The sequence below is a fragment of the Pogona vitticeps genome, chromosome 3 (genome assembly GCF_051106095.1).
Source record: "Pogona vitticeps strain Pit_001003342236 chromosome 3, PviZW2.1, whole genome shotgun sequence".
In the NCBI taxonomy this organism is placed as follows: Eukaryota; Metazoa; Chordata; class Lepidosauria; order Squamata; family Agamidae; genus Pogona; species Pogona vitticeps.
This window is the reverse complement of record NC_135785.1, coordinates 31232919-31257579: the sequence shown is the minus strand read 5'-3', so window position 1 is coordinate 31257579 and position 24661 is coordinate 31232919.

The window sequence follows — 24661 nt, the reverse complement described above, 5'->3', positions numbered from 1 at the left end:
ACTAATGCTGCTTGGTTTCTTTCTTTTTGAAAAAGGGTTCCCATTCCTCTTTGCCACTGTGTTGCAGTGTTTACTTTCCTCTTCCCCTTCCCTACAGAGTTTTCTTTTTAAAAACTTCTCATTTCCTCTTTCTTGTTTCCATGCCCATCACCATGGAATGCCTCCAGGTCCTCCCTCTTTTCCTGATCACTGTGAAGAAGGAGGTGGAGGAGGAGGACCCCTAGGGTGAGAGTGACAAGAGTTGCCATCAGGAAAGCAAACAAGGGGAAACATAAGGGCTTTTAAAATGAAAGTAAAAGAAAACCACCACCACCACCTGTAGGAAAGGGGGCAGGACATAAGTCAGGGGGAAGAAGAGCTATTTTATTAAGGAATTTGGAATGGTGGACAGTAGAGGTTCAGCAATGTCCTATGAGCCTCCTTTCTTTCTTAAACATCTGAAATGTCATGATGACAGTTGATACTAGGGTAAGATATGACATTCTTTCCAATGGAGCATAGCAGCTGAATGTGTGTGTCAATTTACCAACTCCAAAAATAAGGATGAGTAATATTTTTAAATTGTGTTTTGTTGTGTTGTGTTGCCAAGCTACTTCCGATTTAAAGCATTTTCAAGATATGTAATATATGATGGGGAAAAAAAAAACATGGTTTTACCAGTGCCATCCCTCCAGTGAGCTTCCGTGGATGAGCAGGGATGTAAACTCAAGCCTTTGGAATCTGTGTCTACTGCTCTATGTGTGACATTGCACTGGCTATCTGGTGGTACCTTTATCAGACCAAAAAATCTCAGGTTAGTCTTCCGGTTCCACAGAACTCTTCATCTGAAATTTCCAAAGCTGGGGTTGGGAAGAAAGAAAAATCTCTCCCATATCATCTTGGTCGGAAGTTGAGGCTAAGCTATCAAGAGTGATAGATTTGTGGAGTTAAATCTTTTTTGTATAGTAGGGCTTTGACCGGTTAACACATTGAATTGGCCATCTCTCATATTTTAAATGAATTAGTTCTGTGGTCATTTTATAAGAAAAGATGCAAGTCACATACACTGATATGACTCCGGAATGGCAAGAAGGATATAATATTTCATAGAATCATAGAATTATTGATTTGGAAGGGGCCTAAAATGCCATTGAATCTAACCCCCTGCTCAAGGCAGGAATCCAATTCAAAGCAGATCTAATGGTTGTTGTGGGTTTTTCGGGCTCTTTGGCCAGTCTCTGTGGATGGCCTCTGAAGATGCAGGCCACAGAGACTGGCAAAATGTTAGGAAGAACAACCTTCAGAACACGGCCAAAGAGCCCGAAAAACCCACAACAACCATTAGATCCCGGCCGTGAAAGCCTTCGCGAATACATCAAAGCAGATCTGCCAGGTGGTTGTCCAATTTTCTCTTAAATGCCTCTGGCATTGGAGTGCTCACCATCTTCCAAGGTAATTAGTTCCATCGTCATACTGGCTCTAACAGTTAAGAATTTTTTCCTGGTATTCAGTCTAAATCTGGCTTCCTTTAGCTTGAGCCTATTATTATGTGTCCTGCACTCTGGAATGATCGAGAGAAGATCCTGCCCCTCCTTTGGATAGCTATGTTTCAAGTATTTGAAAAATGCTATCAGATCTCTCATCAGTCTTCTCAATGCTAAATATGCCCAGTCAGTTCCATATGAACTTCAGATGTGAGGCCAGTTGTAGGCCTGAATTTTGTGGCAGTTCTATTCAGGCCATTCCTCTGAAATGCCCGATTGTTGCCTGTCTGGGTATTTCAATAAAACTGCAATGACCTCTGTTTATTTTCTTTCTGCATATATGCCTTTTCAGTGAGCTGTGAAAAATAAAAGACATAGGGGATATCAGAGAGTTATTAAGTGCTAAGCTTTATTCATTTATTAGATTTACATTCCACCTTTCTCTCAGTACCATGTCCCAAGCTAATTACCATGACCATTTTGAGCCATATAGTGAGCTGTATTTCCTTGTAAATCACAGAAATTTCTAAATACAATACAATACATGCATATAATAGTTTAAATCAGCATTTGCAAATTTAATAGAAAATATCCTCTTTTTTTGGTGAACATCCTCCTTTTCGGTGTTCCTTGTTCTTCATGCCTTCCTTTCTGGCAATGAAGCACTGGCCAAGCTAATGGGAATACAACATTCTGACACCAACCATCACCATTTTCAAAATGGAACAATGATTTTAATTAATATTTTATTTGAATTAGGTAGCATGACATTAAACCACTGTTAACATAACCAGGGAACTAATTTGACAAGACTGAGGTAAAATGCTTCTTTGAATTATAGCTGCAAAATTATACCAGAGGTATTTGAGCTATCAGTGCGGTATCAAGAATAGTTATTGTTCTTCTATTCTCTTTTTGCTGGTTTTTTTGTGTGTGTCCTTGAGGAGAAAATTGACCCTTTGACTTCTAGTTTACCTAAGTATTTTTTAAATGCGGGATTTATTACACTGACAATATTATTCATCCATGTGGCAGCGACTGTGAAACACAGGGAACTTTTTTGTTATCTTATTAATCATCAAAGGCAGTGTTTCAGTGGATCTATTTCTTTCTGACTGAAAGATTCTCCAATAATCATGTAAGGCTATCCAGTGACTTCTAACATGCACTGACAAGCTGTTCTGGACATAAATCAAAGGTGATTTTCACTGTGTCTAGACAGAAGGGTACAAAATGCAAATTGTTTTGCCTATGGTGGAATCAAGTTCATAGGAGGCAAAGCTCTTAAGACTTCCTTCACCATCTGCTACACGCTTTTCCTTCTAAGAGAAAATTTCAATGTTATTCCATAGATTTTTTACATGCACACTTACTGGATACCTAGATTTAAAAAAGGGAGAAAGCCAGTAACACACAATGCATTTTAATTAGTACTGAAAAATTAAAATGACTGAAAAATATGAGTGTTCCTTTTATTTTCTCTCTCTGTTATTCTGCTAATAACACAATTGCTTTATAATAACATTTATTCCTTCTTTTTATTTTTAGGAGCAAGTTAATGTTACCCAGATTTAAGAGTTTTTTTTATTTGCAATACTGTGAACCGTATCTCTCTAGTAAATCTGAGGAACAAAATATTTTGTCTAATATTCACAGACACAAATAAATTAGTTTCGGGGAAAATAGATCAAACCTTAGTGGAAGAAAAAAGAAGTCTTGCCAAATGCATAATGTGATGGATCCTTCACCAAGTTTACAGCTGATTGGCTGAATGAACGCAGGAGGAGAACCAGACAAGAAGAGACTGCAGGATACAAAAGGAAGATTGGAGAGGGAGTGAAGAGAGGTTGTTTTCCAAGGAGGGAGATGGAATTTCACAGTGAGCTATAGTGAGCTCGTGGCGCAGTGATTAAAACGCTGTACTGCAGCTAAAACTGTGCTCACAACCTGGGGTTCAAATCCCAGGTAGCCGGCTCAAGGTTGACTCAGCCTTCCATCCTTCTGAGGTCAGTAAAATGAGTACCCAGCTTGCTGGGGGTGGCAATGTGTAGCCTGTATAATTAAAAATTGTAAACTGCCTGGAGAGCGCTTGTAGCGCTATGGGGCGGTATATAAGTCCAATAAATAAATAAATAAATAAATAAATAAATAAATAAATAAATAAATAAATAAATAAATAAATAAATAAAATTAGAAAAGAATTATTTTGTATCTGAAAGGGAGAAGTACGGATGTGTGGAAGCTAGCATCTACGTCATTGTAACCTAAAGTTAAAATCTATGTAGTTTTACCAGTTGTTATGTTTCAATGAAGATCTTATTTTTGTGTTTCAAGCTTAAACCAATTGAGCTCCTATGATATGGGCTTAATCCAAGCCTGGTAAAAGTAAGCTGAAAGGTTTAAAGGTGAATCACCAGGTAGAGGTGGTCACGCATGATAATGATACCAATTGTTTGGGAATGAATCCTTTTGATTTAAGAGGGTACTATATGACTAGTTATAATGTAAATGTGTTGATGTGGATGTTGTGAAGAATATAAAGCTGCACTGTTTTAAATTATTATATTTTATTATGACTCTTCCCCTTTTTTGCATGTTATTGAGTACGTAAGCTTTCATTGTATATGTAAAATAACTTGTTAGGCATGATTGAAGATGTTATTTTATTTTTTATTTATTTGATTTGATTTGTATACTACCCATTTAGCCAGGCCCCCCTGAGTGGTTTACAACACACTCAAGCAAAAAAACATCATTTCAGGTATAAAATAAATAGAACATTATTATTTAAATTGTTAAATGACAATGCCAGCAGGTTGAGTAACGTTATTTTATTACAATGGAGTCTTTAATAGGTAGTGTGAAGGGGACAGTCCAACAACATCTGCAGGGCCATGGCTGAAAGGAGTTACTCCAAAAGGTGTTGTATAAATACAGTGCTGTCTCTGTTGAAACCAGTGTCTGGGCTTCAACAACCATATCCTTTTCAAAATGTTCTTAAATTTCTTTGGTTCTGATAATCTGACAGCACAGTCCTATGAATGACTCCTCAGAAGTAAATCTTTTTGAATTCCGTGGGCTTTCCAGAGTAGGTGGAGAAAGATTCCTTCCTTAGAGCAGTGGTCCCCAACCTTGGGCCTCCAGATGTTCTTGGACTTCATCTCCCAGAAATACTGGCCAGCAAAGCAAGTGGTGAAGGCTTCTGGGAGTTGTAGTCCAAGAACATCTGGAGGCCCAAGGTTGAGGCCCACCGCCTTAGAGTGCAATATGTAAGAGTCAAGTATGGGTTATGCCTAATCCTAACTCCCCACCATTGTCACATCTTGAGATTACGACTACCTTGTCAGGCAGAAACATTTTTTTCATATATCTTTTAAATAATGATGCAGCGCCCACCATTGTTTCAGTGCTCTCCATTTTTAATTACCTTCTCTGTTTGCCCTTTCTTGATCTTATCTATTTTTGCTTTGTTGTCGTATTTTTAAATCTGTTATTCTCTAAGACTTACAAAGAACCTTTTGTTCTAATGCAGTCTATAAATAATATGTCTTGAAAAAAACAAATAAAAACTTCATTATAGATAATGCCAGTGTAATCCATCATTTTCCTCTCAATTTATTATATATTTAATAAATGAATATATATAATAATATTTTTTTTCTCTAAATTTACACTCACCAGCAGAAAGGGACCATGCACAGTGACCCATTGTTCAGAGAACAAATTGATATGCCCCTACAATAGGAGGAGGGACGTGGTGGCGCTGTGGGCTAAACCGCAGAAGCCTGTGCTGCAGGGTCAGAAGACCAAGCAGTCGTAAGATCAAATCCACGCGACGGAGTGAGCGCCCGTCGCTTGTCCCAGCTCCCGCCAGCCTAGCGGTTCGAAAGCATGCAAATGCAAGTAGATAAATAGGGACCACCTCGGTGGGAAGGTAACAGCATTCCGTGTCTAAGTCGCACTGGCCATGTGACCACAGAAGATTGTCTTCGGACAAAATGCTGGCTCTATGGCTTGGAAACGGGGATGAGCACCGCCCCCTAGAGTCGAACACGACTGGACAAAAATTGTCAAGGGGAACCTTTACCTTTACCTTACAATAGGAGGAGTTATACTTAATGAGAGCTTTCTTTCTTTGTTCATATCCATCACTGACCCTGTCCCCTTCACACTGCCCATTAAAGATTCCATTGTAATAAAATACTGTTACTCAACCTGCTCATATTGTCATTTAACAATTTAAACAATTATGTAAAACAATTAACAAATTAGAAGTATGACATTAAATTTCATGAATTACTTGCAATATATGGGGAATCCAGTTACACTCTGTCTTAGCCGGAGGATTAATTGATTTACAAGTAGATGTAGTAGAGTGAGGGAGGCGAAGAAAGAATGCAATTCAGTGGTAGAGCCCCTGTTTTGCACACAGGAGTTCAAACCCTGGGAGAAGGGGTTATATTCATCCTTCATACCTCCAGTTCAGAATACTGGATGGCAAGTGATGTGAAACACCTCTACCTAAGATCCTGAAGAACTGCAGCAAGTCTAGACTATAGGGATACACTGATAGCTAGATGGATAAAGGTCCATCTGAATGAGAAAGGTAACTGTTCTATACATTTGGAAAAGCCAATTCATTTCGGAAGAGCATATGGGTGCATTGAGGGCTATACTTATCAGGAAAATAGTGCTAGCTAACAACTTTCAACAGCACTGAATCACAATGAAAGAACCATAAATTCCTATTCCAGCCAACAAAGAATTCATATGTAGCTGCAAGAGCACCATTTATCATTTTGTCTCAGAAGAGGTAACTATAGCAATCTCAAGAAACAAACTATTGAGTTTTAATTAAGAATTAATAGATTCTCAAAGTGAAGATTAAAAGGAATTGTTGCTCGACAATAGACCATAAAAACAGGAGACAAAAAATAATTAGAAGCCCTGCAGAGCCTCTGTGTGATGTCATTGGTGGCAAAACAAAACAAAGTAAAAGTAATCTGTGATAATGCTTAGGTTATATTTACAATTTCTGGAACTTTCATATGATATTGTTAGGACAATTAATTTAAGTGGAATGTAAGAATCAGGAAGTGCACATTATTTCTAGGCATACAAAAAGCATTACAATCATCAAGTAGTCATTTGGATAAAAACAGTGGCAATATTGCAAAAATTCATGAGAAGAAAGAAAAATGAACCTTATTTACAAAGAATATGTAAGAGAAATGAAAGGGTGGCTTCTCTTCAATAAGCTAAGTTTGTGGCAGAACTGCTATAGTGTTTTCCAGTTATAGTGTGTGAGATGTTACTGCTGGCAGATGCATTTATGATACCTACACTAGGAATGGTGAACCTTTGGCAAAAGCAAAGTAAAGTATGCTGCTTATATACCACCCATAGCACTTAAAGCACTCTGGGTGGTTTACAAGTTAATTATGCAGGCTACACATTGCTCCTTCCCATGAGCTGGGTACTCATTTTACTGACCTTGGAAGGATGGAAGGTTGAGTAAGTCTTGATACAGCTACCTGGGTTGAACCAAGGGACATGAGCAGTTTTGACTGCTGCACAGGAGTTTAACCACTGCACCATGAGGGTCTTGGGCATTCCATATGTGCTCCCAGAAACCCAGCCTATATAACCAATGATAAAGGATTATCGGACTTGTCATTCAAAACATCTAGAGTTGCAAAGGTTTGCCTACACATTAGCATTTTTAAGCCAATGAAGTTCAAGAGACTTGATAAACATCTGTCTATCAATACAGAACTGAAGAATCTCTGTTTCTCCAGGTTGTTGGACTTTTATGCTCATCAGTTCATTCAACATGGTCTCAGGTCACAGGCTGTGACAGATGAAGTCAAACTATTTTTGGAAAGACACAAGTGACCCAACTTTGCCCATTCTGGTTGTGGCAGATAGGCTGTATCATCTGCCTAAGATCTCAAGGACCCAAGCTTTGGGCTAGAAGGCATTGCAGGCTTCCCTGCTGACATAAGATCTCAAGTAGTGACCCTAGAACAGTGATGGCAAACCTTTTTGAGCCCGAGTGCCCAAACTGCAACACAGAATCAACTCATTTATTTCAAAGTGCCAACACTGCAATTAAAACCCGAATACTGAGGTTTTAGTTTAAAAAAACAGCTCCTGCATGGCAAGGGTTAAATGCTTTTTTTTCTCCCTATGAGTGGTGTTAACAAAGAAATACTTACTGGTCCTCTAATCCCCCATTAGGCTAAACTGATAATAGTAGCCATTGCACCTCTCTGCTGGACTACTGCACCAGCAGAGGGGAGTGCCAAAATCCAGGATCAGAGGGCAGGTAAGCATTTCTCGATGGCGACTTATGGCTCACGTGCCCACAGAGAGGGCTCTGTGTGCCAGCTGTGGCACGCGTGCCATAGGTTCGCCATCGCTGCCCTAGAAGGATGTTAAGGACTGATTTTCAGTTGTTACTTAGCAATAACCGATGAGGCGGTAATGCTTGGCTTGCCAGGCAAGGGTGCCCCAACTTACCAATTTGCATTTTGGTCTGGGGTGAGAAATCAGCCAAACCCACATTCTGATGACAGAAGCACTGGACCCCACAGTGTTAAGTCCAAAGCCCTTTTTTTCCTTGGTAAAGGCTCGAGAGGTCTGTAGAAAGTAAATTGGACCTATTGCTACAGAAAACCATGCAGTATGTCAGAATGAATCAAAGTTCTGTTCAAGTTAATTTTTGATGAACATTTCACGACTTTCACATTTGTCTTCTTCTTCGGAATGGAAGAAACTCGAGTTTTGGTGGTGGTGGTGGTGGTTGTTGTTGTTGTTGTTGTTGTTGTTGTTGTTGTTGTTGTTGTTTTTAAATTATCAGTGGAAAAATTAAAAGTGACAGATTTTTCCTCCTACGCCAAAGCTCTGTGTATTCCACCATATTTATTTTGAATTATCATTTCTTCTTTGCTTTTGAAGAAGCTTCTCATATTGAACACCTGTATAGCAGGCAGGTAGGAGTTTTCAGTACTGAAAATAGCTGTATCAACTCTACCTGCTTGTGCCAAAGAGGGATAACTTTATTTGAGCTCCCTTTTGAAGCATTTAATTTATTTATTTATGTTATTTTTATACCACCTTTCTCCCCAAAGGCAGCTCACAAAAGTGAAAACTATACAATAACCATGGCTTTTAAAATGCCTTAAAAATACAATATTAAAAATCAATTAAACATTCACCAATATTAAAACCACAGTTAAAACAATTTTAAAAGCATTTGAAAAAAAAACATTAAAACCTTTATAATGTACGCAAATTTGCAATTTTTCTCTTATTCTGGAGAGAAAGAAGTTAATATTTAAAAATAATTCAGAGGCGGGAGAAAGCAAAAGTGTGCCATTGTTGAGTGGAGATATTCTCTCTTTGACGTTGTGATGCTACGTCAAATGGTAGCATTACTCATCAAGTTATTCAGTCTTTTAAATGTGCAAACATCCATCCTGCCCTAGTGCATTGTCTTTCTCAAGTGGCACTCCTTCATTTCATTCTTTCTGCAAAGCAGAGGTGAAACAAGATTGGAGTACTGTTTTGGAAATAAATAGCAACATGAACTAAGAGCAATCCAACTGAATGTTATTTTGACCTTCACATAATAATAAAATGAAGTTTCAAAACTTCCCATGCAACTTTCTGCCAGTTAATCTGTAAGGTAAAGGTAAAGGTTCCCCTTGACAAATTGTCCAGTCATGTCTGACCTAGGGGGCGGTGCTCATCCCAGTTTCCAAGCCATGGAGCCACCGTTTGTCCATAGACAGTTTCCGTGGTCACATGACTGGCGTGACTAGACAGAGAATGGCATTACCTTCCCACCGTGGTGGTACCTATTAATCTACTTGCATTTTTGCATGCTTTCGAACAGCTAGGATGGCAGGAGCTGGGACAAGTGACGGGCGCTCACTCCATTGCATGGATTCGAACTGCTGATCTTATGACCTTGGAGCCCAGAGGCTTTGTGGTTTAACCCGTAGTGCCACCACGTCCCCTTCAATTAATCTGAACTGATGCCTTAATACTGATCAAGTAAAAAACACAGAAAGTTGACTTTTACAAGATCAGATTGTTTGTCCATAATTTCTGGTTTGCTGCATCTCTGAGAGAACTCAATATGAGTTACCTTTCAGCTTGCAACCTACTGGAGGACTCTGGGACTTATTCCCTGAATTAAATTTTCCCCAAGTCCAAGATATTTAAAAGATCTGTTACCAGATCTTTTAAATTGGCGACCCCAGAAACTACACCTGAATATTTTTTTGCATGCCAAGTATGTGCTTCACCACTAAAGAAGACATTTCTTCAGGTATGACAAGGTGTGAGACAATGGAAACCTCACCAACCCCCACAAAAATGGTATCCAGTAGTTATCTGCTTCCCTTAAAGGGTATGTCACTCATGTACTAAGAGAGCCATCTGCCATAGAACAAATGCATATATTGGAGGTGTTTATCTTGAGATGTGACAACTTTTAAAATGTTGCTTTGAGACCCTGAGGTCTGAGGAAAGGTAGAGACAATCTGCTCATTTTTTTTGTCTCCGTCCCTCTTTTTACACATTTCTGCAATGTTCTAAAAATAGTTCTTTCAAATCTTTACTGATTTCTGCCACTAATATTGCATCACCCGCTTATCTTACAGCATTGATGTTTCTTCCATCAGTTTTTGCACCTCCTTCCTCTAAATCTAATCCAAATAAATAGGCAAGGACCACATATATTTGAGATGTAGTACACAATGAATACTGAATAATGGAGATCAATGCAACCTCAGAAATGGGTAATGGCAATCAGACTGCCTTGATTTACATGAAATGTTGCTTATCCTTTTATTCATAGATCGGTATTTATTTATATGTCAGTGAGAATGGGAGGAAATTACATAGAAGAGTTGATAGGAATACAAATGTGTCATTTTATCTCATTCTTCAGAATCATTCAGATCTCTTTTTTGCTGAGATGGGTTGTTTTTCAGACTGCATTCACACTGTATTGCAGCCTCATCAGAGATTATGCTCCCACTGGCCTGATTATGTCATTTTCACCCTAAAATACTCAGTCTTAACTTGAATGAGACATCATGAATAATGCACTCATTGAACAGAGCTGTAGGGATCCAGAAGCCAGTTGTATAATAAGCAACTGGCTTTTATTCCAGTAGTTCCTAACTGGAATGAAACATTCCCATTGCCTAAATTGGGGTTATTTGATGTGAAGTGTGGGTCAGAAAGGGAGAACACTACTTTTTGTGGTCTACAATACCCAGAACATCCTAGTTAGTCAGATCACTGGTAACTTCCAGTCATCTGGCTGTCCTTACCTCACACTTGTTCATTCATTCTCCCTCTCTCTCTCTCTCTCTCTCTCTCTCTCTCTCTCTCTCTCTCTACCTACCTACCTACCTACCTACCTACCTACCTACCTATTCCAGGATTCAGAAAGTGACTTAAATACATGGAATAGAATGTGAACCTCTATGCTACAAAAAGATTCTAACCAAACCCCTTCTTATTTCTGTTGTCATCACCCTTCTATCAGGGTGGGGCAAATTTCTGTATCCTGACACCACACAATTTTGATTGATGGAAATACAGCTTTCAAAATCATGTGGAAAACCTAAACACCATAAACAGGTTACAGATTCTGTGTGTGGTGGTGGTGGGGGAAAGGCACACTCTCCTGAGATCCAAGGGCAAAACATGCCTGTACCCTGGAATACTGAGGGCTCCTGAAAACTGTAGTAGTCATGCATGTGCACTATTATAAAAAAACCTGCAAAAAAAATAGATGTGGGCTTGGGATATTCTTGGGCTTCTTAAACATGGTAAAATTCCCACCATGCTACCCATAGGTACAAAGCAACTTCCACAGAGTAGAGTAACAAATGAGTGCATTGGGAATGAAATTCGACTGAGTAGCTCCATCTCTGATGTTACTCTTGCCAATTAGCCTTTCTGTATAGACACTGCAAACCTCTGCAGAGAGGGAAATTTCATGAATTTTACATATTTTTTTTCTTGTACTCAAAGGCAAATGTGAAGAACCGCAAAATTCTCTTCATCCTGCAAAAGGGTGAGGTAACTTCTGGGGTGACCTCAACAGGAGAAGAATGTGAGAACAACTGATTACATAAGCTATGTAATATGTGCAAATAGAACTGCAAAAAATTAACATCATCATCATGGTCTTAGAACTGCAGAACTGGAATGGATCCTATGGATCATTGCGTCCAGCCCCTGTCAAGGAAGCACAGTGGGAAATTGACCTCCCAACCTGCCAAGCTGATTTATGCAGGGTTTTTTTTAAGGGATCTTGTTTCATACAAGATCCTACAACTCATCTATAAAAAAAGATAATGATCCATGTTAAGGAAGCTAAACATTTCTTTGTAAAATCAGTGGACTTTGGAAACTTATGGAAGCCCCTGAAATCTATGTGAAATAAAGACCAAGAAAAAAAGAAAGATTGACGGACTTGAAAAAAAATGTTTCAGACATGTTTAATACAACCCTCTCCTCTGCTTTACAAAACAGTTTTTGTCTCTCTCCCACACATGTCCAAATATCCTAAGTCATTAAAACTCATTTCAACAAATACAAGGATAGCTTTGGTTTTATCAGTGTGGAGGTAAATTTTCACTGAGATGTGTTTTGTGCGAACATACTAAGGCCTGTTTAATTTACAATGGAACAGGACAAATTGAACAAACCTAATAAAGTAAACCATAAGACAGATGGCAAGATAAATATAAATGCAAATTAAAATTCATGTAAATGTTAAAAATGTCCTCCTTTTGCAATAGATATAATTTAATTAGATTTTTTAACTTATTATTGAACAACTTAACATGTCACTATGACAGTCCTATATCTGGTGCAAACACACACACGGATACACACTTCAAAAATCATTGATAGGAAATAAATTACTTTCAGGAGAAAATAATTTGAAGGGAAAAAATGATCAAGGTGCTTTCTTACATTGCTGTAGCTATTATGAGGTGGCCAAGAAATGTATGTGTGCTGTTGTTATTGTTGGTTTGGATATGCATTTGTCTCCTCAGTATTGTTGTATCCTATCTCTCGCCACCCCACATAACAAATTGTAGTTAGCTTTGAAGCTGAATGAGGAACAAAGATGGAATGATGAATCTTTGTATGCTTTATCATCTCTCAACAATACATTAAGGTCAAAACAGCAATGACAGAAATTCCACAGAAATAGTGAAGTACCCAGAAAGAATGAGAGAGAAAAATGGAAGCTTATTTTAGAAAGGAAGAAACATTTCAGGACATTGCAAGTTAAATCTCAGCCATAGTTGTGTTTAAATGTCATATTAAAATTTCTCATATTATTTGTGAACAGAGAAATGGGGGAAATAATTTCAACCAATTTTTCCAAGAGAAGATTTTCACTAACCACTTCTCAAAGGCGGGTCTCACTGTTAGCAGTGATTATGCACCACAGCTTTGCTGCTGTTCTCACTCAAGTGTTTATGTTTTTCTACACTGCACTGCAAGTAGCAAGGAAAGCAGACATATTGAGCACCTGGCCACTGTTTTGTTTCCTCAGAAATGACTTCTGTCTTGTGCTGTTCTTTCGTATGCACTATAGGGCGATAATACTGAGATCAGTGATGCACCCATGAAAAATTGGTGAGAAATGTTTGAAAATAATTGTGCAAAGTGGCTCTCTGTTTCTAGAGAGTAAGAAAAGTGACCGTCTCAGATTTCATTTTTAGAAAGTCCTCTGAGACTTAAGTTTCAGCACCAATTGCCATTCTTCAGGCTTTGGAACTTTCCAAACGGCTGATAAAATGTTATAGTTGGAGGCATTTCTATAGACGTAGTGTGTTCCTACTGAACTGGTCTCTAATATTTCAGTAATGTATTCAGCAGTTTTTAGTTATTATGTTGATATTATAGAAAGAAAGAAAGAAAGAAAGAAAGAAAGAAAGAAAGAAAGAAAGAAAGAAAGAAAGAAAGAAAGAAAGAAAGAAAGAAAGAAAGAAAAGTGCTGCCACGTTGCTTCCGACCTATGGTGACCCTGTGAATTAGTTACCCCCAAAAGGTCCTGTTTTCATGCAGTTGTAGAATTTTGCTTCTGTGCACATAAGCAACTGAATATCATTTTGCCTTCACTACAATTGCTACAATAAGAGCTGTGTTACTCATTGCCTACCCTACCCTGGAATAAAGACACAAGACCAGAATTATGGATAACACATGAGCCACACTTTATTAAAATAATAATTGTTGCCATCCTTCAGCAAAGGGGGGTCCTGCCATAGTTTAGTCAGGTTTAAGCACAGAGGTTTCAATGGACCAACAAATGGGCGAGTCCCTGGACCCAAGTTCTCGCAGTTGTAAAAACAGCGAGAACCTGGCCAGCCCCAATGTGACCACCACCGGACCTCAAGCAAGCTTCTCCTTGTTGGGTTTGGGTGTGGCCCCAGCGCATCTTTCCCCCCAAGCACTGTAATCACACGATCCACAGTGCTCGGAAGTCAGGTAAGCTATACCTTACCTGAGATTGCAATAGGACTCACTGAAACCCTGTTTTATCCATAGTACCAGCCATAGCATAGGGACTAGCCTTGCTAAGTCCCATGCCCACCATTGAGCCTATTAAGCTCAGCATACAGGCCCCCCTTTCCAGGAAGACATCCAAACCACCATTGGACAGATGTACACCATCTGCCTGAAAAAACTCTGGTCTATCCAAACGGATCCTCTGGTGACCAATCACCAATCCGAGGCCGCTGCAGACCACTCTGTAGACTTCTCTATCAACACTCCTGCAAGCAGTGTTAATGGAAGAAATATCAAATATCTCAGATATGTAGATGATACCACTGTGATGGCAGAAAGTGAGGAAGAATTAAAGGATCTCTTAATGAGGGTGAATGAAGAGAGTGCAAAAAATGGTCTGAAGCTCAATATCAAAAAAACTAAGATCATGGCCACTGGCCCCATCACATCCTGGCAAATAGAAGGGGAAGATATAGAGGCAGTGACAGAGTTTACCTTCTTGGGCTCCATGATCATTGCAGATGGCAACAGCAGCCACAAAATTAAAAGATACCTGCTTCTTGGGAGGAAAGCAATGACAAACCTCGGCAACATCTTAAAAAGCAGAGACATCACCTTGCCAACAAAAGTCCGCATAGTCAAAGCTATGGTTTTCCCTGTAGTGATGTACGGAAGTGAGAGCTGGACCATAAAGAAGGCTGAATGCCAAAGAATTGATGCTTTTGAATTGTGGTGGAGGAGACTCTTGAGAGTCCCTTGGACTGCAAGGAGAACAAACCTATCCATTCTAAAGGAAATCAACCCTGAGTGCTCGCTCACTGGAAGGACAGATTCTGAAGCTGAGGCACCAATATTTTGGCCATCTCATGAGAAGAGAAGACTCCCTGGAAAAGACCCTGATGTTGGGAAAGTGTGAGGGCAATAGAAGGGGACATCAGAGGACAAGATGTTTGGACAGTGTCGTCAAAGCTACCAACATGAATTTGACTCAACTCTGGGAGGCAGTGGAAGACAGGAGGGTCTGGTGTGCTCTGGTCCACGAGGTCACAAAGATTTGGAAACAACTTAACAACAAAACAACAAAACAGCAACCTAGACGTTTGTTGTACAGTATCTAGTCGAAACCCAAGAACGTCAGAGACGTAGCCGGTCTCCATTTTCTCTACAGCCAGGGATAGCTTCACTTCGTCCTCCATTGCTTAAAAGATATCCAGTATAAATCTACACCTTCCAGTATTCCTTTCACCACAAAAAAGGTAATCATCTAAATAATGGGTTGTAAACTTACAACCCACTCTACATCTGAACTTCCACTCTAAAAAGGAGCTGAATTGTTCAAATTGTGCACATGAGATAGAGCAACCCATAGGCAAAGCTCTATTAATATAAAAGAATCCCTGAAAATGAAATCTTAACAGATCAAAATCCAGCGGATGAACTAGCAGAATCTGGAACACTGATTTTATATCGCACTTTGCCAGCTCAGCTTCCGCACCGCACTTTTGCACCATGCACACTGTCTCATCAAAGGTGGTGTAACGGACAGAACAAAGTTCCTGAGGGATAGCATTGTTAACTGAAGTCCCTTCTGGGTAGGACAAGTGGTGTTTTAATCTAAACTCCCCTTGGGCCTTTTTTGAGACTGTTCCTAAAGAAAAGCATGCTGCTTATATACCACCCCATAGTGCTTCAAGTACTCTCTGGGCGCTTAACAATTTAATTATGCAGGCTACACATTGCCCCCCCCCAGTGAGCTGGGTACTCATTTTACTGACCTCGGAAGGATAGAAGGCTGAGTCAACCTTGAGCCAGCTACCTGGGATTGAACCTCAGGTCGTGAGCACAGTTTTGGATGCAGTACAGTGGTTTAACCACTGCGACACGAGGCTCTTGCGCCTAAAGGTGAGACTTGTAAAGTCCCTTAAAGGAGCCATTGCAAAGGTCGCCAAAACTCTCCCTTCCTTTACCTCTATATCATTTTGTTCCTGTACAACCTCCTCCATTCCACAAATTGATTTCAAGTTCTGAGCAAAAAACGCCTTATGTTCACTCTCTGCCGGTATCTGAAAACTGTATCTAAAGCCTTCCAATGAGCAGTTGGCTTCCACTCTATTTGGATAATCACACAGGCTTCCAAAACTAGAATCTTAATTGGGCTGGGCCCCTTTTCCAGGGTTAGTCCCGCCACTACTGGGTTTTTTGCCACTTCCTGGCCCCTTATTCTGATGCTGAGGAACATGAGGAACTGGCTGCTGCCCACCACACGTTAAACACTCATGTCTAAAGCGAGATGGTTTCCTAGCACAGACACCCTTGTCATTGTAGTCCCTGCAGAGCAGGCGGGGTTGAACCACCTGCTCCGCTCCTACACGGGGGTTCTGAGTAAGGACAGTTTTTCTAATAAGATGTCTACTATCAAATCTGTCACCTAAATTAGGCCTGGCAGGCGTCATGGACTGTAGCCAGAGGCCCAGCAAGGGCTCGTCCCAGCAAAGGTTAAACCAATTAATAAATTTAAAATTATTCAATGAATGAATTAATTATCTATTTATGTAATTATAATAATTTTAGACTATATCGCTGGTCTTATCAATGAATTATAGTAAATCAATTATTTCTATTGTAGCTACTGCAATTAATATGATATTTTCTGTCAATTAGAAAATTAATTAATAAAATCCTGCATGATTCACCTCAGAAATATTTATCAATGTATATATTATTGTGCTCCGAAGTATTACTATTCCCCTCCTCTTTTTTAAAAAATTTGATCCACCAAGTAAACGTGCCTATTCACAACTGCCATGCACGTAGTGCAAGTTGAATCTGTGCTGTGCAAGAGCTTCGGTTCTCTCCCTTTGAAGGAGTGAGGAGTGAGGGGGGTGTAAAGCTCTGGAAGACAGGAGGGCCTGGCATGCTCTGGTTCATGGGGTCACGAAGAGTCAGACACGACTTAATGACTAAACAACAACAAAAATTAACCAAGATTTTGACTCAGTAGATTTACAGAAAATAGTTACACAATCCCTCTTTCACCTTGTATTCTAAATAATTCTTAAATGTTACTAACTAGCAATAATTTGCCTTTTCCATTATGAATATGATTTCTGGTGAACGTGACAGACACAGTCTATTAGCTGAGTTATCATATGTGATGCAATTGATCATGTATTCTTTTCCATAACAAAAGCATTTTAGCAATATTTTATAAAACATTTTTTAAAAAATTCCACTTACAGAAATGCATCAATGCTGCTGACATTTATAATCTACTTTGAAGATTATTTTCTTTCCCATACTTGGGATTAGTTGTGTTTTGTCTTGCCCCAGTTACATATTTGTTTGTCCAGCTTATATTTCAGCTTTGCAAAATCCCACAAGTCACCTGATGAACAAGTCCATTGGATCTCAGCTTTTAGTGTCTGGAAACAGATGAGGTCACCGCTCTTACTTACTCTGGCAGAGGACATGAATGACAAGCAGGTTTGTGTGTGTGTGTGTGTTTCACATTAGATTAATTACTGAAGACATGGAACATATGAGCAATTAAACCAGGGCAAAAGCAAAGAGATGGAAATATTCTAGCATCTTCAACCAGTTCCATTTGATAAAAGAAAGAAAATAAGGAGAAAAAGAGAGTCACACATTGCCTCTTGATGTTGGAAAAGAAAATGAATCATGTTAAAGCACAATCAATTTGAATAAGATCTCTGTGAGGATAAGGCTGGTTATTTCAATTCAGCCCTATCCAGTTGTTAGACCAGATGAGATGTGTATTTTAGAGATAAGCACAAAAAGGGAACTCACTGAATGTTTAGAACCTTTTTTGTGCTGCTGCTTCTTCAGATTTTGGCAACATTTTCTATTCCTTTCCATCTTATGAGTATTGCTGAGAAGGATTGCATGCAAACTGGTCTTGAGTTTTTTCAAACGCTTTCACCATCTCTTTGCATAGTGATTTACTGACACAAGAAACAATGGATTTTATAGAGCCGTGTGAAACAAAGCAGTTCCTACAAGCAGAAGTCTTATCGGCACTAGATTTACAACCAGGCATGCCTTTTACAAATCTAACAGGACCTTATTATTGCCAGTATGACCGATTGAGGAGTACCTATGCTTATTTCGTATATGGAGTATATTTCATATACTTACATATATGAGAACCTTGGATTTCATGAGAGATGACATGGCTGGTGCCGGAAGCAAAACCTTTGGCAGTTACTGTATACTGATGGCATGGATACCTTTGCACTGGCTGCCAATAGATTTCTGGTCTGAATTCAAAGTTGTAACAATGACTCTTAAATCCACAAGCACAGTTTCAACAAAAAAGAGGAACGTATGAAGCTCTACAAAACTTGGCTCCCAGCTATCAAACATACTACGTGCAAAAGGTCAACGAACTCTACCCACCCACAAGGACAGGGGATCACTACACACAAAAGACCAGCTAATGACACCCATCAACCACAGGAACAGATAATCTCTTCCCCTTAGCACAACAATACACCCACAACAATACACACTAATCACCCATCTAGAGGAAAAGACAAAAGCCTATCTCACAGCCATAAATACTGCACTCCCAAGCCAATTGCATCAGAGTACAGGTTTCTGTCCTCTGGAGATGCTGGCCACAGAGACTGGCGAAACGTCAGGAAGAACAACCTTCAGAACACGGCCAAAGAGCCCGAAAAACTCAGAACAACCACAATGACTCTTAAAGCTTGGGACTTGGATCACTGAATGAGCCCATCACCCCATGTTCATGGACCCAGTCATTAAGATCTTCACTCTGGAATTGGCCTTCTCAGCCACACTTGACGTTGTTCCAAGTCCTCCATACAGAGCACGTTACCATAGTCTCTCAAGACTGAAGGATGCCTAATCATCAATCAAAATCAATCATCAATCATGCTTCACTTGTGTCCCAGGAGAGCAGTGCCTTATATGGAGAAGCAGGTGAAGGCTTTCTGGTTTATACCATGCCAGCCATAGAATGCCCTTCCTTCGGAGGCCCACTGGCACCAACACAACCTCTATTCAGCAACTGTTTCAAAAACGTTTTTAAAATGCTTTCAGTGTTTTAAATGAATTAAACTAGATTACATTTAAACTAGATTAGAATACATTTATTTTAGTATGATTTTAAGGATTTTGTCTCACTATGAGATATGTAAACAAACTTAATTAGATTGTTTGTTTGTTTGTTTTAGTAGTGTGATTCACTACTCTGGGTGGTTTACAATGGAATAAAAACACAATTGGCAAAATTAAAATTAAATTAAAACAGAAAACACCGAGAGGCATAAATTAGAAGATAAAAATAGTTTGGTTTAGAAAGTGAAAAGCACATAAATAATGAATGAATAAATAAATCCAAAATTAATCCTTTGTTTATTAAATAGAGAAATAAATAGAGAAATAAATGGATAAAGTTCTAAGGACAGGGATGTGAAAAAAATCACACAGTTATGCTGAGGATTTTTCTTGAGAAACAAAGTGCTTCCTCCACTGTGAAACGGAGAAGTCAGAGGTTTGCTAGAATTTTATGCAACTCCATCAAATGCCTATGCACACTAGGTAAGTTTTCCTTTGTGCAGGTAAGTACACACATACACGCAGCTAGCATGAAAGAGCTGGTTGATTGATTAAAATGATGCAGGCAACCTATCCAATGTCTTCCTGTCATTGTTTGACAGAAGGAACTTTTTAATATATCAGTACTAACATATCCAGTGTACTGCAGTTGAGAGAGTGATAGACTAGAATGCAAACTGAATGCAGAACAGGTGATATCTTTTTTTTTAGACCACTTAAAACCAAATATTCAGCACTAGCTTTCATTAATAAAATTCACTTCATCAGGCATAGGGTAGAAAAATTATAAATGAATGTTCCGAAATGGTCATGACAGAGGTCTGCCAGACATACTGCTTGAGGTGAGCTGAGAACTGGTTTCAACCAGTTTGGGGGTATGTGTTTTTCAGTGCTAGAACTCAGGAAACCTGGGCCATGAAAATTCACAGGGGCCAGCATGGCACTGGTAAAATTATTCCTTGAAGCCCTTGAAATCCTTCTTTTGTAAATAGATCTGACTTGATAGCATATATCAAACATACCAACATATTATAAAATAATCAATATGACTTATTCTAGAGGAAGCATGTTCAGAAAGACAGTTTTAGCATAAAATATACCATTATTTTCCCTTCAAGCATTTTAACCAATAAGATACAGCTCACCACCCAGCATTACACTTTGACCTTTCCGTCTTGTCCCAGAATTTTTCATCTGATTCTGTCACTGCAGTGCCATCACTTGCTTAGCAACCCATAAAACCACAAAACAACTGTTACCAATTTTAAATCTTGCATACTTTTATTTGAAAAATGCAAAAACATTCATTTAAAAAAATGCAAAATATCTCCAGAACTATGGCAATGGGGAGGAACAGATCTTGTCTTCTAAAAAGCAAGGGTAAATATATTTGCACTGTCTCATTTTCTATGTGAGGATGAACCAGGTCATTATTTATGTCTAAATAAGGAAAGCATGTTGACTTTCTTTTTTCATATTAAAAAATGTTCAGTGTTGTCAGATTTACTTCCAAAGATTACTAGACACACCCATAGTCTTCTATTTATTTTGTAGTATCAGGGTTTTATCTGGGTGTTGAAAGGTGCATGTGGGCAGAGACACTGTATTTGTTACGTCTGTAATCATAACTCAGCTTTGACCTTTGGGACTGTAATGCTAGGATCCTAGGAACATGATAAGATGCATTCCAGGATGTGTCCAAAATCCATACTGTCAGAAACGGCACCATGTTAGTTTTCTTGCACATAGTGAACTATACATATTGCTGTCTGGCGCAGAGTGCCAAAATTACCCCAACCCAGGTCAAGTATTGAGTACCCAAAGCCAGCCATGAGGCATGAAATCAATATTATATAGATTTCTCTCCTTCTCTATCAAAAATTATGAAGCATGCCATCTACAATAAGACATGATAGAAATAACATTCATAAAATATACATCAACACACAATTTACTAGTTTTTTATGAGACCTAGAATCTGTAGCCTGAAGCAGCAACTTCACTGTGCCTAATGATGAGAGAAGCCCTGTACACATGATTAATTGGGGCGGGGGGAAGGACCCAGAAATGTGAGGCAGCCATTTTATGTCTGTGAATGCCTTTAAGAACCCCTTCTTCTGAGGGGTGCTTTGGAACTGTTCAACTTGCCCAAAGCTGGCTTTTCATCTGGAGGCACAGTGGTGGAATTTAATCCCCAAGCTTTGGCATCTCAGGCAGATACCCAACTCACTGAGCTATCCAGGCAGCTATTTCAGACTATGCTGCCCTTATAAAATAATTGCTGCTAGATTACGTACAGCAACGAACCTGCATTTTTTCTGCTTCTGGAAATATCATGTATAGACTTTTTTTTAACCTTTAAAAAATCCAACTATTTGGACAGCCAAACTTGAAATTGAAAGCATAAACATAATTGCTGTGGATGTTGTTACTGCGGCTGGTGTGTGCAAGAGCAAAATGCACACATAAAACAGCATATTTTTCTTAGTGTGGGAAAAAGATCCACACTATCATTCAATTGCTCATTGGTTTTGTTGTCAGCAGTGGAAAATACCTGGTGAAATGTTTCACTTTGGTTCATTCTGCTGACAGTAGCTCTTGATCACTGCTAGTAACAAAAAAACAAAAAACAAAACAAAACAAAAAAAAGCCGGGAAGTGAACTTTACAACTAGGATTTCCCCCCCAATATTTTATTTTATTGTGTCATGTGACTGTGATAAAGCAGTTTCACAATACATTTTCTCATTATTATTTAATTTATTCAATTTATACGCAGCCATCCCCACCCCCCAAATTCATCATAAAGCAATGCACAAATGGAGCAAGAGCAATGGGAGTTTTCTTGAGGCCTGAGAGGGTCACACACAGTCAGCAGGCTTTTTTTTTTTTTTTTTTTTTGGCCAACCCCAGGACAGATTGGTAAAAGGAATATGTATTTACTGCAGTTAACAGACAGAACAGCAGGATTTCTTTAGAAATATGTGCTTCAGCAATTAGACGTAAAAATCAGAGCTAAATATAACTTGTGTTTACCTTCTGTTGACCACTCATAAAACAAAGCAGGGCTAAATGTGAGATATGAAGATGAGGTAAAACACATGCTTTGACAAAAAAGACACTTTTGCCCAGTTAAGGAAGCACCACTTTTAAATACATGCTAAGCATATCATGAAACTTGGCCTGCACCTAGATGCCAACGCCCTATGTTCCTATGTTAGGTCACTTTTTAAAATTTCTTCTAGTCTTCTTCGCCATCTGCCCTGTTGTTTGATTCCACACCACAATAATTTTGTTTTGGTGTCTATTAACATAGTGGTGTCTGAGTATGTGTGGCAACTTACCTGTTCATGTAAATAGTAGTAGGTCTATTTACACGTATGTAGTTTTCCATCAAAAACTTTTTCCCTTCCCACTGCAGCATGCGTGAGCCAAATTAACATGCTGAAGACAACAATCACAATACTCATGGCCTCCAAATTAAAACACAGTTTAAGTGAGTGTTATGCCAGGACAACTGGCTATAACCTGCCAAGACGACAGCCTATCTTGAGTTGCAAAATCTTAATCCTCAGATTTACCACCGAAGTGCAAAGAAAATTAGTTTAGGGAGCTTTGGGTATTGGGAGCTCTCAAGTCTTTTGTATTCTTTAACTTTAATGCACATATTACACTTACTCTTTGCATTTGCAAACCCTTTTTAAAAGAACTCAAATAATTCCTATTGCTGTTCCAAATGCGATTTGCTTAATCTAATAGCAGTCTTTCGGGTTGTTTTAAATCCCCTTTCTAGCACAGCTGACCTGGATATAATATGTAACTTTAATAACTCACATTTTCTGACTAACCAGAATGGAATTATAATAATGCCAGAGTCTATTAAAGTAAAAGGCTATGCAATTATTACTTAAAGGTCACAGAAGTCCTCTGCTACGACATCTACATTACTTTGATGTGTTTTCAACCTCTGTCTGCGGACGCCGTATTATGCATAGAAATTCATCATAAACAGCAGTGAGAAAGGAACATTGGAAAATAACTCATGTTTAATGGCTCCATCGTGCACCTTTTTCCTATTGCATGAGCAAAGTACCGATAAGGCATGATTATTCTGCCTATTTCATGTTTGTCAAGGAAAAAATGATAGGTTCTCTGGCAGTTAATGTGAAATGAACTTATCAGTTCTTCATTATTTTACCTTTTTAAAACAGAATCATGCCATATCAGAAGGCAATACCATGCGCTGAGCTGGAAATTTAATTGATATTATTTGTACATAGCAACATTGGGCAAAATCCTGTTGCATAGGTTTGTGCCTCGCATAGCCCAGATCAGGCACAGGAAACATTTTATTTAGACTAAATGAAAGCTTGCCCCCCTCCTGTTTTAAATTCTGAGGCTTCTTATGGCTTCTTTTTTCGCTCTAGGGAAACTTTTTTGTAGTCCCAGGATAGGAGGAAGTCTTTAAAAGTCCAAGGTCATTGCCAGATCACCACTGCTGGGATCAAGACCACTCCTGCCAATCAAGTGGAGATTTTTGACTTTTAAAGACTCTCCCCTTTCCCAAGTCTCCTAAGACAACTCGGCTGTTCTGCCATCTACTATTTATTTATGTTGACCCTTGAGTTGGCTATAGTACTTTCCAGCACAAGGGCCATTTGGAGATTTACCACTACCTCCCCTTCATTTTACAATGTCTCTTCCCTCAGCATCAGGCCCCTCAGTCGCCCAGCCTGACTAGAACGAATGTCTCTGGCAGAGTGACTTCTCCCACCCAGTTTTGCCAGAGACACCCGTTCTAGCCAGGCCAGGTGACTGAGGGGCCTGATGCCGAGGGGGGCGCGGAGGAAAAGGACGAGGAGCTGGCCTTCTCAGCAGTGGTCCCTCGCCTCTGGAACAACTTGGCCGTAGCGATCTGCCTGGCTCCCTCTCTGGGTGTCTTTAGAAATAAACTTAAGACATGATTATTCAGGCAGGCTTTCCCTCCTGCTGCATCTTAATATTTATATATCTACATCTTGGATTTTTACATATTTATTGGTTCTATTGTTTTAAAATTGTATAATGCCACCCAGAGTAGACCCAGTCTAGATGGGTACCCCACACATCTAGACTGGGTCTACTCTGGGTGGCATTATACAATCTAATATAAATAAATAAATAAATAAATAAATAAATAAATAAATAAATAAATAAATAAATAAATAAATAAATACAAAGGCAAGATGTAGAACAAAGTAGAACAACAAATATATCTACTGATGGGAATGCCATCAAGTGTCAGGAATGCTTACTGAATATGTGAAGCATAGGAAAACAGGGACTTTATGTTTTATAGCTGCGTAAGAGTTTGGGAGTAATGTTCCACAAGTCTGAAAAATGGGATTCTGTTTCTCTACAGTACACATTGACATTCAGCTTTCAGTCCAGGCAATTCTTATGCTGAATATAACCTCTTTTGAAAACTATAGCATGGCCTAGTTTGCTACAAATTTTTCTCAAACTATTTAAGCTTTAAGAACAAAATGGCAGGCA